Raw genomic sequence first — 12,866 nt, 5'->3', positions numbered from 1 at the left:
CAAAATACCGATTTTATCCTTTAAATATAATAATTTATTAAATTTTTAAAAATTGACCATTACTTTTACAAATTTTTTATAAAATCGGATGTCTTTGCTTCTTCTCCTCTTCTTTATTTATCAATGGTTATTCTTTTATCTGTTCTGATATATTTTATTTTATTTTTAATAAATATAATTTTAATTTATATATTAACTTAATAACATTATGATATTATCATCTACTAATATAATATCACGTATATTTAAAAAATATATACACACAGGCGCGATAGCGTTTGTGTTACGCTACTATATTATAAATTCTCTTAAACACGTTTATAAATTGAAAATATTCGTTTGGTAAAACACAAATAAATGGGTTCTTACCCAAATGCCCCAAAATCGTTTCTGATAAACTGTATCAACATTAACCAACGATCAAAGCCATCATCAGAGATTTGTATTAGAAAAAAAAACGCCATGATGCGTGAAAAAAGAATAAACTACATAGATAGTCACAAGTGGAGAAGTTATGCAAATTTTGTTGTTATAGAAAACAGTGCTTCTAGAACTTTCTGTCATTTTTGAAAAAGAAACAGGACATAAGAGGGAAACTATGACAGAAAAATATAAAATAGGATATGTTGGATAAAGTGATAGATTGATATAGAAGGTCATGCAAGGAAGCTACGAGGGATGCGCATTTGTCTATTGTTACACGAAATTACATCACCATTTTGAGTGGAGAGGGCATGGCAACAACACCTTCAAATAGTGACAGGAACAGCCTCAAATTTCTCCTACATAAAAGTTGCACTATTTTTTTTTTTTAATTCATCCTGGAAAATGATGTCCGAGTCCTCATCCCCATATTATAAGGTATTATTATATAGTAGTGATAAGTATATAATTGATTAATAATGATGATGACAAAGGAAACTTGAGAAACTTAACAAGGAAGGTGTACGTACGTGTGACAGGTTCGTGTCGTGCATGATTTGTACATTTATCATTAAATAATTGATCTGTATAATTTATGTGTTTGTCGCTAAGGACTTGAGGCTCGGTCAGTTTTAGTTTTCATTGTAACATCAACTAATTCACAACTAGTTGATAGAAGAAAAAGTTCTCTGAGATTAATATAGTTTGATTTGAAATTGTTCATATCTGATTTGGTCTATATGTTTTCGAGATTACGAGATTTTCAAGAGTTGAGTTATAAGGTTTTTATCAAATTTGACCGAGATATCTTTAAGGTGAATAATGAAGTTCTAAAGAATAGAGTGATTGGTTTTGATGAGAAAGTTCTAAGTTTTAAGAAGAGAAATAAAAGGAAGATCTACTTACAACAAAATCTTTCACATTCAAGTCAGTAAATAAATGTTGAAAGGATATGTATAATAAATAGTTGAGTTTGTACTTTCTGTGGTGGAATGTTATACTTATAAAGCTTTTAGGTCATTAGTAAATATATATATTAAATATATTCTATTACTTGAAGATAATTAAGGATATATAGGAGATATCAGATAATAAATTATTATATCATGAGATATTATATCATAATATCTTGAAAATATAAAATAGAATCTAATAGGTTTTATATCAAAAAAATATTATCTAGAGATATAATTGAAAAAAATCATAAATGATGTAGTAATTAAAAAGTACATTTATTTATTTAAAAAAGACAAAAACAGAGGGGTTGGATGACACTGTGTACGTATATAAATAGAATTAACAGTAAAACAGTATTTGTTGGAATATACATAGTAATTAATGAAACCTTTTGAAAGTGATTACCTATTATTACAAGATATTGATAAAACTATTTATGATTATCTACACACGAAAATATGTAAGTGACATCCATTTAAATAAAATAAATCTGTTAAATAAAATATCATACAATCATAATATTAAAAGAGCAATCAGGTGAACAGAATATATATAATAAATTCATCATTACAGTCATCAATAAATGTACTTGAAAGGAAACTTAGACATACCGTAATGTCATAATCAAACATAAACTAAGAGTGTAATAGTTTACAAAAGGTTGCTCATAGAGTAAGGAATTACAAAAAGGCATTAGGACCCAAAAAAACTACTCCTAAGAGCCACAAATAACAAGTTCAACTAAACAACACCGCTGTCACCATCAGATCCACCTTCAGCATTTCTCCCATCTGCTCCCACCATTAAGGTGATCATTGCAAAAGAGAAAGCAAGACAATAACAGACACTAAAAAAATGAAAGGGTAAGCTGGTGTAAAATAATTTTTACATATTACCGCAAGCTAGTACTTAAAACAGTTCTCAAGCATGCAACAAAGTAGGCACAGATCATGTTATAGCAAACAAGCAGGACACTATGACTCAATTATCTGGATATATATAATAAGATCATATTCACTGGACGCTTGCACTTGTGGTGGCCTCTACTGCTCTGCAGAGCCATTGCAAATGGGTTTCATCCTACCACACACAAGGTTAGCCTTCAAGCATCTAAGGTCATTATCCTGCCAAAGACTAGGGCCTCTCGCTACTTTCACCACTCGGGTCAGTCTGCTCTATATGAGACTAACTGATCCTTTTGAGTTTCGGGATGCGATCCTTACTTGAATCTTTATCTTAATTATATACACTACACACCACCATGAGATCTCCCCACGAGACTCATGGAATTACGCCTAACTCACACCAGATTTCATGTTTCTCATACCATAACCACCAATCTTATCTCAAACATCCAATTATCATGCCAAAACACCACCAACCAATAAGTTCATGCCTCCATTCACATAGCATACAAAATTTCAGTTCTTACCAACCAAACAACACATGCATAATCACATAATTCATGTATTTTCGAGATAAATAACCAGCCACACTTTAAATCAGGAAATCAGAACACAACTCTGCACTGTTCTGGCTTAGGCTAGAAGCCTTCACCCAAGCGACTAAGGTTGTCTCGCTTAAGCTAGGCTCTCTCGCCTGAGCGAGTGCGTTACAATGGCACTCTGCAAGCTCTCGCTTGGTCAAGACCTTCTCGCTTGAGCGAGATCACTCTTCGCCCAAACCAAAAATCACTCGCCTGAACGAGGGCTCAATCAGAGAACACCAATGGTTTCCTCGAGGGCTCGCTTGGGTGAGCCGTTCTCGCTTGGGCGAGCCGTTCTCGCTTGAGCGAGATGATGCGTCGCTCAAAACAAGAACTCTCCACCTGAGCGAGATACTCGAGCAGAACTAGGGCGAGCTTTTACTACTCTCGCCTAGGCGAGACGAGCTCGCTTGGGCGAGAATGATAGTTCTCGCCACTGTTCACACATGCAGCAACTAATCCAGTGAGATCAAACAACATTGTAATGGTTCTCAAGCACTCACAACAGAACACAAGCTATACAAACACCAAGCAAACTTAAAAACAGGCGAAAAATAAATTAAAACTCAAAACCCTAGCTTCCCTTACCTTTTTAGATGCTAGCAAACACAACAAGTCTGCAACTAAAGAGCACCACCGCTTCAAGAACTAGTCGGGGGAGCTGAAAACATGATTACCAAGACCAAACAAGTGTTAGAGAATGAACCCTAACTAGACCAACATACCCTCACGGTGAAAAGGAAAGGAACAGATGAAAATCCTAAGGTTCACTTACCTGGATGTAGAATATTCTTAGCTAGCTCGAAGAGGAGAGAATCTTTGTGCCCTAGCAGAGCTCTTACTAGAGAAAAGAAAAGAAAACATAAAGTTGGTTTCTGAAAATGAAACAGAATGAATGGGATTAGGGGTTGAAAAGGGGTATTGGGTCCCCTAGTGGGCTGACCTTGGGCCCACGAGAAGGCCAAGCCCAACCACTTATAAAGCTAAAAGGAAATGAGACTTACAATAAGTAATAATTATCTATAAATTTTAAAACTCATAGTAAAATTATCGAAGAATTTAAAATTTAAAGGCAAATAATTTGTTTAAAATTACTTATTCAAGTCCGTACAATTAACGGGATGTATTTACTGTTTTTCATTGTTAACAACCAAATATATTGTTGTTGCTTTCTTTTTTAAATCTATCTATATTCCATGTTTATCATTTAAATCAATAATGCAAATATATAAAAATTCAAGTAGAAAGACGAAAAGTAGTCATCAACACAAGTTATTCTTCAATTAACCAAACAATAATTCCATTAATACAAAGTAGTCATCGACACAAGTTATTCTTCAATGAACCAAACGATTATATAGAAAATAAAAAATATATCATTTTCAAATATAAATAACAATTTCTTGTGTAAAAAAGGAATTGAAAACCCTAAACATTAACACTTGTAGGTTATCGTCCCACAACACCGAACGAGTGACTAGGAATCTTTCTAAATAATAGTATTTGATCTTATAATTAAAATGAGATAGTCATTGAAATAGCATTTGCCAATGCGTTAAACAAGAAACATAAATATCTCTTTGACAAGACAGTTTTAAGGTGACAACTTTAGAGGCTCACATGAAAAGTTATAACTTGTTCAGTAACTAAGGGAGGCATCATGCATATGTAATTTTACGTAATAACAAATTCCACATATATGCATTAGATAATAAGTAGAGCTTAAAAACCCGCGAGTCAATCTCACTCACGTGGTTGAGTCGGGTTGGATTGAAATTTTTTATAAATTTTAATACGTGTTAATTTTTGAATTTGTGGTGAGTTAGGTTGGCTCATCAACCCACAAATAAAGAATCATGTAAGTGTTTTTTTATTAAGTTGGATTTTATATTTGAGTCATGTTAGGTTGTTTTTTAGCCAACACATAGATAATTTGATACTTTTTTTTTTATTTTAGTTTGTATTTGGATTATATTGACGTTTATTTAGATTTTAATTATAATTATAATTTAGTTTTGACTGAAAAAAAATTAAATTGTAGTTTTTCAATTAAGTGAGTCCATGAGCCAACCTGTTTAACTCACTAACTCGTGGTGGGTTAGGTCAGGTTCGAATTTTTTTGACTTGCTAATAAGTGAGTCAGGTTGGGTTGGCTCACTAAATGATCAACCCGTGGTAGGTCGAGTCGGACTGGACCGGGTCACTCGTTTTGACAGCTTTAATAATAAGTTCAAGGAATATAATTATTATCTAGAACCACATTACGATATTTTTCTCTCCATCCTATTTCTATTTTTCTCAAGTTTATGGACCGCAACAAAACAAAAATAGTTGAAAATAACATTATTGCACATAAAAATGCTAAAAACATGGCATGGGTTAAGAAGACTATGCTAGTCCTAAATTAAAAAAAAAATCATTTTCTTAAAGAGGGATGAAACAAACACCAATTCACTTGAGAACACATGTTATCCTTTTAAATTATCGATCACAAGATTCCTAATAACACACTTTTAACTTTTCCGGACAAGCCAAGATTCCTAGTAATAAGTATTTAACTTTTCCACATAGGCCAAGAAAAGAGGTTGGGTAAAACGTGTAACATTGCCTCCTTGCTAAGTAAATGCGGAACCCGAAATCTTTTGGAGCCATCCCGTAGATGTTTAGAAGGTGAATACATTGAAGAGTGTAAAAACGAGACAAAATAGGCAAACGAAATTATAATATAAATTTAAGTATATATTTTAATTTTAGAAACTTGGTGAAAACCTTTTAAAAAAAACTTAACGTGTATTAATGAAAATTTATTTTATTAAAAACTTGATTTATTTATTTTCTTAAAATACATATTGAAATTAGACCGAAAAGCATAAATTAATAATATTTTAATCTAGCCAATGAATATGCGGATCAACTAATAACATTAAGTTGTTTCGGTTTAATAAATGTTCTCTACTTTAAGTTTTGAAAGAGGAGTGATAAGGTTGTAACACCCCATTTAAATAATAACTAATAATTTTAATTAAATGAAATGTTACACAAAATAATATAAGAAGCAAAGTCATGGAGTATAACGTCACTCCTTACAAAAATTTAAGGTACTTAAAATGGAATACTGAGGCACACCACGATGCCAAAACAAAACAAAATACAATAATCGACAATATTCAAAATATTTGCCCAAAAGGCGGACAAATACATGGGCTACAACCCTAAAAGAAACTTGGACAGCGGAATCCAACCCCAAGTTAAGCAGCGGAGTCTCCATCACCCTTACTACCACGAGGAGTTCTCACATATGCTCACATCAATAAATTGATGATCATCGCAAAAAGAGAAAACCACACATAGAACATACAAACAAGCAGAAAGGGTAAGCTAGAGTAGGAAAAACATATTATCATACTATTTCATACATTTTCATAATCAAAGATACATACCTAAACCAATCATGTGATGACTCGCAACCATACACTACGACTCAAGACACGACTTTTCCGTATGCATATAATTAGTCAGATTCATCGGATGCTTGCACTTATGGTGGCCTCTACTGCTCTACAAAGCCAATTGCCAATGGGTTTCACCCTACTACTCACAAGGTTATCCTTAAAAGATCTAAGGCCTCTTGCTACCCTCACCACTTGAGTCAATACGCTCTACGTGAGACTAACTGACTCTTTAGAGTGTCAGGATGCAATCCTTACCTTGAATCCGTACTAAATTATATAATGAGGCACCACCATGAACTTTGTGGAATTACGTCCTAAGTATGAGGCACCACCATGAACTTCCACTAACAGGGGTCATGGAATTACGTCCTGACCATGAGGCACTACCACGCAACCATCGTGGAATTACATCCTGACCAATGAGGCACCACTATGAGATCTCACCTAGAGATCCATGGAATTATGCCCTCACCAATGAGGCACCACCACGTAACCATCGTGGAATTACGTCTTGACCACACCAAAATCATGTTTCTCCAACCAACATAAAGTCATTTAACATGTCAATTCCATACCGACGTAGATAACCAACCATCCCATACATGTTACATGCTAAGATCATGCCAAACTCATTATTTAACCCATAATGTAACATCCCAGTCGGATATTACTAATTTAAGTAATAAAATTAAGAAATATGATGAAAATCTCATTTATTATACTTCACTTCCCAAAAACGCGGGAAATTTTAAAATATTTATTAATCGGAAGTTATCCAAAAATCCATAATTTATGAAACTCCAATACAGTATCCAAATTCACAAATCAGTAAAACACTGTTTACAAAGTTCATAAAAACAATATTGATAAAACTTCAGTAAAAGCTTTTCCTAGCTGACCTTCTCTCTAATGCTATGCCTCACCAGCACCACCTGCAACATCATCTGCTCACGTGTAACGCATTATACGATCATCGCCAAACACAAGCAGATAGGGTGAGCTCATAAGCAGTTAACATATAAGTTAATAAAAAATGAAGATACACCCATCTATTTTATTCTAGTTAATTCTTGACCAAGACCTTAATCCCCAAGGCTTTTCAACCTTCACAACACACAAATAGTTAGCCTTGGATTCAGGGTTTATGATGCTCACACGAACTTGTCCGCTCGTAGTCCTGCCTCTACGAACCTCCCTGCTCGTAGTCTTGCTCTACGGACCTACCTGTCCATAGTCCAACACACGTGATCCACTAGCTACGTACCTCCCCGCACGCATCATCTCTCAAGTGTGAGCACAGAACATACGAACCTACCTCGCTCGTATACCCACATGAGAGTAACAAGATATGAACCTCCTCGCTCATATCATCACGTGTTCTCCACCATCCATGAATCTACCCACTCATGGCACAACATCCCTTGATCCAAGTCTCACATCATAACATGATAATGGAAACAAGAAAACCACACTACGCTACACAAGGTACATACTCAAGCTGGTCTTAGGGATTCCAATGCTTCCACGAACCTGCCCGCTCGTGGTCTAACTCTATGAACCTCCCCACTCGTAGTCCAACTCTACGGACCTCCCCGACCCTAGTCCAACATACGTGATCCATCAACTACGAACCTCCCCACTCGCAGCATCTCTCAAGTGTGAGCACGGAACATATGAACCTCCTCGCTCGTATCCCCACACGAGAGTATCAGGATATGAACCTTTCCGCTCATATCATCACGTGTTCATCACTAATCATGAACCTACCTGCTCATGACAACATGAAGCATATCCCAAACCAGGACCAACACCACAAGCCATGCAAAACATATCACAACGCACCCTGTCACTACACATCGCCTAGCACAGCTAGACGAAATGGCAGTACAGACCGCCTGGCGGTTCCACATCATCGTCGGGCGCCACAACTCACAAGAAATCCTTGTTTCCTACTATCACCTGGGGGTCCACTCTACACCGCCAGACGCTACACCAATAATGTGACACTACTGGTTTTAGGTACTCTAATTCATTTCCTAGCATTCAACCATTCAATTCTCAAACATCCAAAAATCAACAAACACATTCATATATTCCAAATTACAACATCACAACACACACTTTATTTTCCCCTTCTCATTTTCCCAACCCTTTGCATGCTTTCAATTCACATACCCCACATAAGACACAATCAAAGATATATACTTATTTTGCATGCCCTAACAATTCCATTACATTTAAAGTATGATTATCATGTTCCCATACTTTCCCAAAACCCGTCATGATCATGCAACACTCGGTCATAGTGATATAATCAATAGTGGCCTTTTTCGCACACTTATAACATAATACATTCGAGCTAACATATATAGGTTCATATATTCAACATGTCTCAATAAGCACTACCAAAAACATACCCATCAATCGCACATCTATATCTTTATATATATATATATATATATATATATATATATATATATATATATATATATATATATATATATATATATATATACACACACACATTCACCAATCAAGGCCATACCAGCACTTGAGCACACTTAATCATCCATTAGTAATCATACTATGAGGGAATTCAAACAACCAATCATTAGTGATGTATATCTCTAGCAGCAGACATCCAATGCAAATCTCCACCGTTCAAAGTGAATAACAACGTGTTATGAATCGCCTGTCAAAATTTTACCTGAATCGGACGGTTAACGAATCGAGAAATGCAGTTTTACAAACACTACGCAAACCAGAAAAATCTGTGGCGCCTAGCGCCTAGAAATCAAGAGCTTGGCGCCTAACGGTATAAAACCTGCGCCTAGCGGTTTTTTCTGCGCAAAAAGTACGAAAAATAGCATTTTTGCACCGTGTTTGCGTCACCTGGCGGAGTCACCCTTGCCGCCAGGCGGTTCATCACAAAAAAACCCAGAATTGGGTTAACTCTCATGCATCGCCTGGCAGTATATTCGAAGCCGCTAAGCGGTTTCTGAATATTTTCCAGAAACACGAAAAACAACATAATTAGAGAGATTTTGATCATGCAGAGGCATGATATTTATGCAGTATAATGCGAAAATAATTGTAGAACATATACATACGTAAAGGAACTCCACTAACATGGAAATCCTTGCTCAGTTTGAATGATTGGAACCCTTCTTGCACCACCACCAATCCAATCCGTGCCTCCTCTCAAATGCACTTGGTGTCTTGAACTTTCACTCAAAAACCTCCTTCAGAACTCTCTTTCTCAATGCCAAATTTCCCTTTGCTCCTTCACGTTTTCTCTCTTTCCTCTCCAAAAACTCACCTTAATTTGACCATTAACTAAGCCTTAATGCTTGTTAATGATAGGAAAACGAAAATGGCTTTGAATTAGATGTTAATGGCCATTCAAGGACCATTATTTGTTGCCTTCCCAGCCCCCTAGGCTGCCCTTCTTGCAGCTAGGGTTTCTCTGTCCTTTCATATTCATGCCAAAAGAAAATTTGGCAAAAAGAAAGTGTAATTCGTTTTTAGCAAAGTTTGAACACACAACCATTCAATCACAAAGCAAGTGCACAACTAATTCAACTAATATATGATTTGTGATAATTGCTATAATTTTAGGATTACATTATCACTACTCACGTTCAAACTTAACATTAAAATAATACACTTATTAAAATAGCATACAATTAGCATACATAGGACTCAAACCCAAGTCCTTTCAACATAACTAAGTACCCTTAACTATTTGAGCTAGTACTTTTGCACATCATAACAAATCACATTAAATGCCATAAAGGCTCTCACGACCTGCATTTATTAAATAATTATTTATTTAATTATTTAAATTTGTTGGGTCTTACATAAAACATCAAAGATTTCATACATACTCGCATGCCTCTCACTTTAACTAGAGCAAACCATCCAATCATACCATCAATAACAAGCATGTGAGAAAATAATGCAAATTTGCATCAGGTCTCGCTCAAGCTAGGAGCCCTCGCTAAGGCAAAAGCAGTGCTCTCGCTCAAGCTGCAGGGTCTCGCTTAGGCGAGATTGCGAACTGAGGTCCTGGGGTTTCGCGAACTCTCGCTTAGGCGACTCGCCTAAGCGAGATGGCTTTTCGCTCAAAACTCAGTTTTTTCTCACGTGAGCAAGCGTTCGAGCTAAAACCACTGGGCGAGCTTCTGCTACTCTTGCCTAAGCGAGGCGAGCTCGCTTGAGCAAAAATAGTAGTTCTCCCTCACTATTCAACGCATGTACAACCAGAGAGTTATCCCAAACAACATACCAAGCATATTCATTCCAAAGTAGGCACCACACAATCACTAGAAATGCACAACAGAACCAAAAGCATGCAAAATAAACTCAAGATACGAAACCCTAGCTTCCTATACCTAGAAAGAGCTAGTAGAATATCCCGACACCCAAGCAAGTGAGTACGACAGACCACGGAGTAGATTCACGAGCTAAAAAACAGAGGAACAGATTCAAATGGGTTACCATGGTGAACCCTAGTTAGAATCATGATGACAAAGCTCAGAATAAAGAAAGCATGGTGAAGAATCAACTTACGTGGATTGAAAAATGGAGTTGAGGTAACACAAAGAAGGGTAAGACCCAAATTCTAGCAGAGCTTCTGTGGGGAGAAAAGGGAAGAGTGAGAGCAGTGATTTTGGCAAGTGAGTGCAAAATGAGGGACCTTAGCTGCTTTAGGGGCCTCCCTATGGGCCAGCCTTTAGGCCCATCTACTTAGGATAGACCCCTAAAAATTAGGGCAGAAAAACAAAGAAATAAAGTGGGCCTTACAAAGGTGATCTAATGGTTAGAAGGAAGGAAAAGAAGGGAAGTTTATGGGTTCAAAACTAAACTTTGCTAAAATTATCTAGGTTAGAAGAAGATATGTCATCATAAATGATTTTGTCTAACAAGGCTTAAAAGAAATCTTACTTAAAACTAGGGATGCCAAAAAAATTCGTACTTGTAGGTAACAGGCAAAAAATCATGATTAACATATTGATTTTGAATGAGTTATATTTTTTATCAATTAGTTTTAAAAAAAATTCATTTCTTCGTAAACTGTCATTCAACACTTTTTAAATGAGTTATTTGGACTTTGTTTAAAATTTATGAATGTTATGTATTATATTTTTTTTGAATTTATGATTAAAATATGTTATTAAATATTTATTTGTAAATACCCGCGAGTATCCGTGAATATTAAAAAATCATGTGGGTACCTGCATAACGGATACCCGACGGATATAGGTTTAAGTACGGGGAGAATATATATCTAGCGGGTAGGGTACGAAGGACCTACTACCCGTACCTTACCCTCCCCGTTGACATTCCTACTTAAAACAATATATGGAACATAGCTATTATACAATAAAGTTAAGATTAAATCATCTATGAGTGTATAGAATTGCACTCTTTAAGGATGCACCCAAATTTGATTGTATCTAAAGTGTACATCCCATAATCTCTTATGTCTTATGACACCAAAACTAGATAATTGATAAGTGTCTATCTTACTTGATTTTATACATGGTTAGAAGGAAGGAAAAAGAAGGGAAGGTTGTGGGTTTGAAACTAAACTTTGCTAAAATTATCTAGGTTAGAAGAATATATGTCATCACAAATAATTTATCACAAATGATTTTGTCCAGCAAGGCTTAAAAGCTTATTTTAGCATATAATTTCTTTCAAAGCTCATTTATCCCACTTAAAGAAATCCTACATAAAACAATATATTGAACATAGTTATTATACAATAAAGTTAAGATTAAATCATGTATGAAGGTATAGAATTGCACTATTTAAGGATGCACCCAAATTTGATTGTATCTAAAGTATACATCCCATAATCTCTTATGTCCTATGACACCAAAACTAGATAATTGATAAGTGTTTATCTTACTTGATTTTATACATGGTTAGAAGGAAGGAAAAAGGAGGGTTGTGGGTTTGAAACTAAACTTTGTTAAAATTATCTAGGTTAGAAGAATATATGTCATCACAAATGATTTTGTCTAACAAGGCTTAAAAGCTTATTGTATCTTATAATTTCTTTCAAAGCTCATTTATCCCACTTAAAGAAATCCTACTTAAAACAATATATTGAAAATAGTTATTATACAATAAAATTAAGATTAAATCATCAATGAGTGTATAGAATTGCACTCTTTAAGTATGCACCCAAATTTGATTGTATCTAAAGTATACATCCCATAATCTCTTATGTCCTATGACACCAAAACTAGATAATTGATAAGTGTCTATCTTACTTGATTTTATACATGATTTTGGCACTTGAACCTAATGTAATGTACTTTACTTTTATTAAATGAACCCTCTTTTACTTTTATAATTTATAGAAGTGTTATGGAGAGCCAGATGTGTTAAAATCTAACACATTTTGCGTGAATTGCAGTACTTTTTTGGAAGAATTGAAGAATGGAAACCCTAGCTACGAAATTGTAGTTGACTATTGCAATGTAGTTATAATAGAATAAAAATTCATAGCAAAGAAACCTTGAGCACTCCTGCGC

The 12,866-nt window shown here is 35.2% G+C and overlaps 1 long non-coding RNA gene across 1 annotated transcript; it reads right to left on the bottom strand.

Annotated features, from left to right (window-relative positions):
* Window positions 1-1,996: 1,996 nt before the first annotated feature.
* On the bottom strand, window positions 1,997-3,731 carry LOC114173851. The gene is made up of 3 exons (XR_003602615.1): window positions 3,642-3,731; window positions 3,455-3,527; window positions 1,997-2,227 (listed from the first exon to the last, which is right to left on the bottom strand). It is a non-coding gene; the product is annotated as an uncharacterized LOC114173851 (long non-coding RNA).
* Window positions 3,732-12,866: the final 9,135 nt, after the last annotated feature.

The sequence above is a fragment of the Vigna unguiculata genome, chromosome 1 (assembly GCF_004118075.2).
Source record: "Vigna unguiculata cultivar IT97K-499-35 chromosome 1, ASM411807v1, whole genome shotgun sequence".
In the NCBI taxonomy this organism is placed as follows: Eukaryota; Viridiplantae; Streptophyta; class Magnoliopsida; order Fabales; family Fabaceae; genus Vigna; species Vigna unguiculata.
Note: the sequence above shows the minus strand (reverse complement) of the source record. Positions and strands in the feature narration are given on the sequence as shown.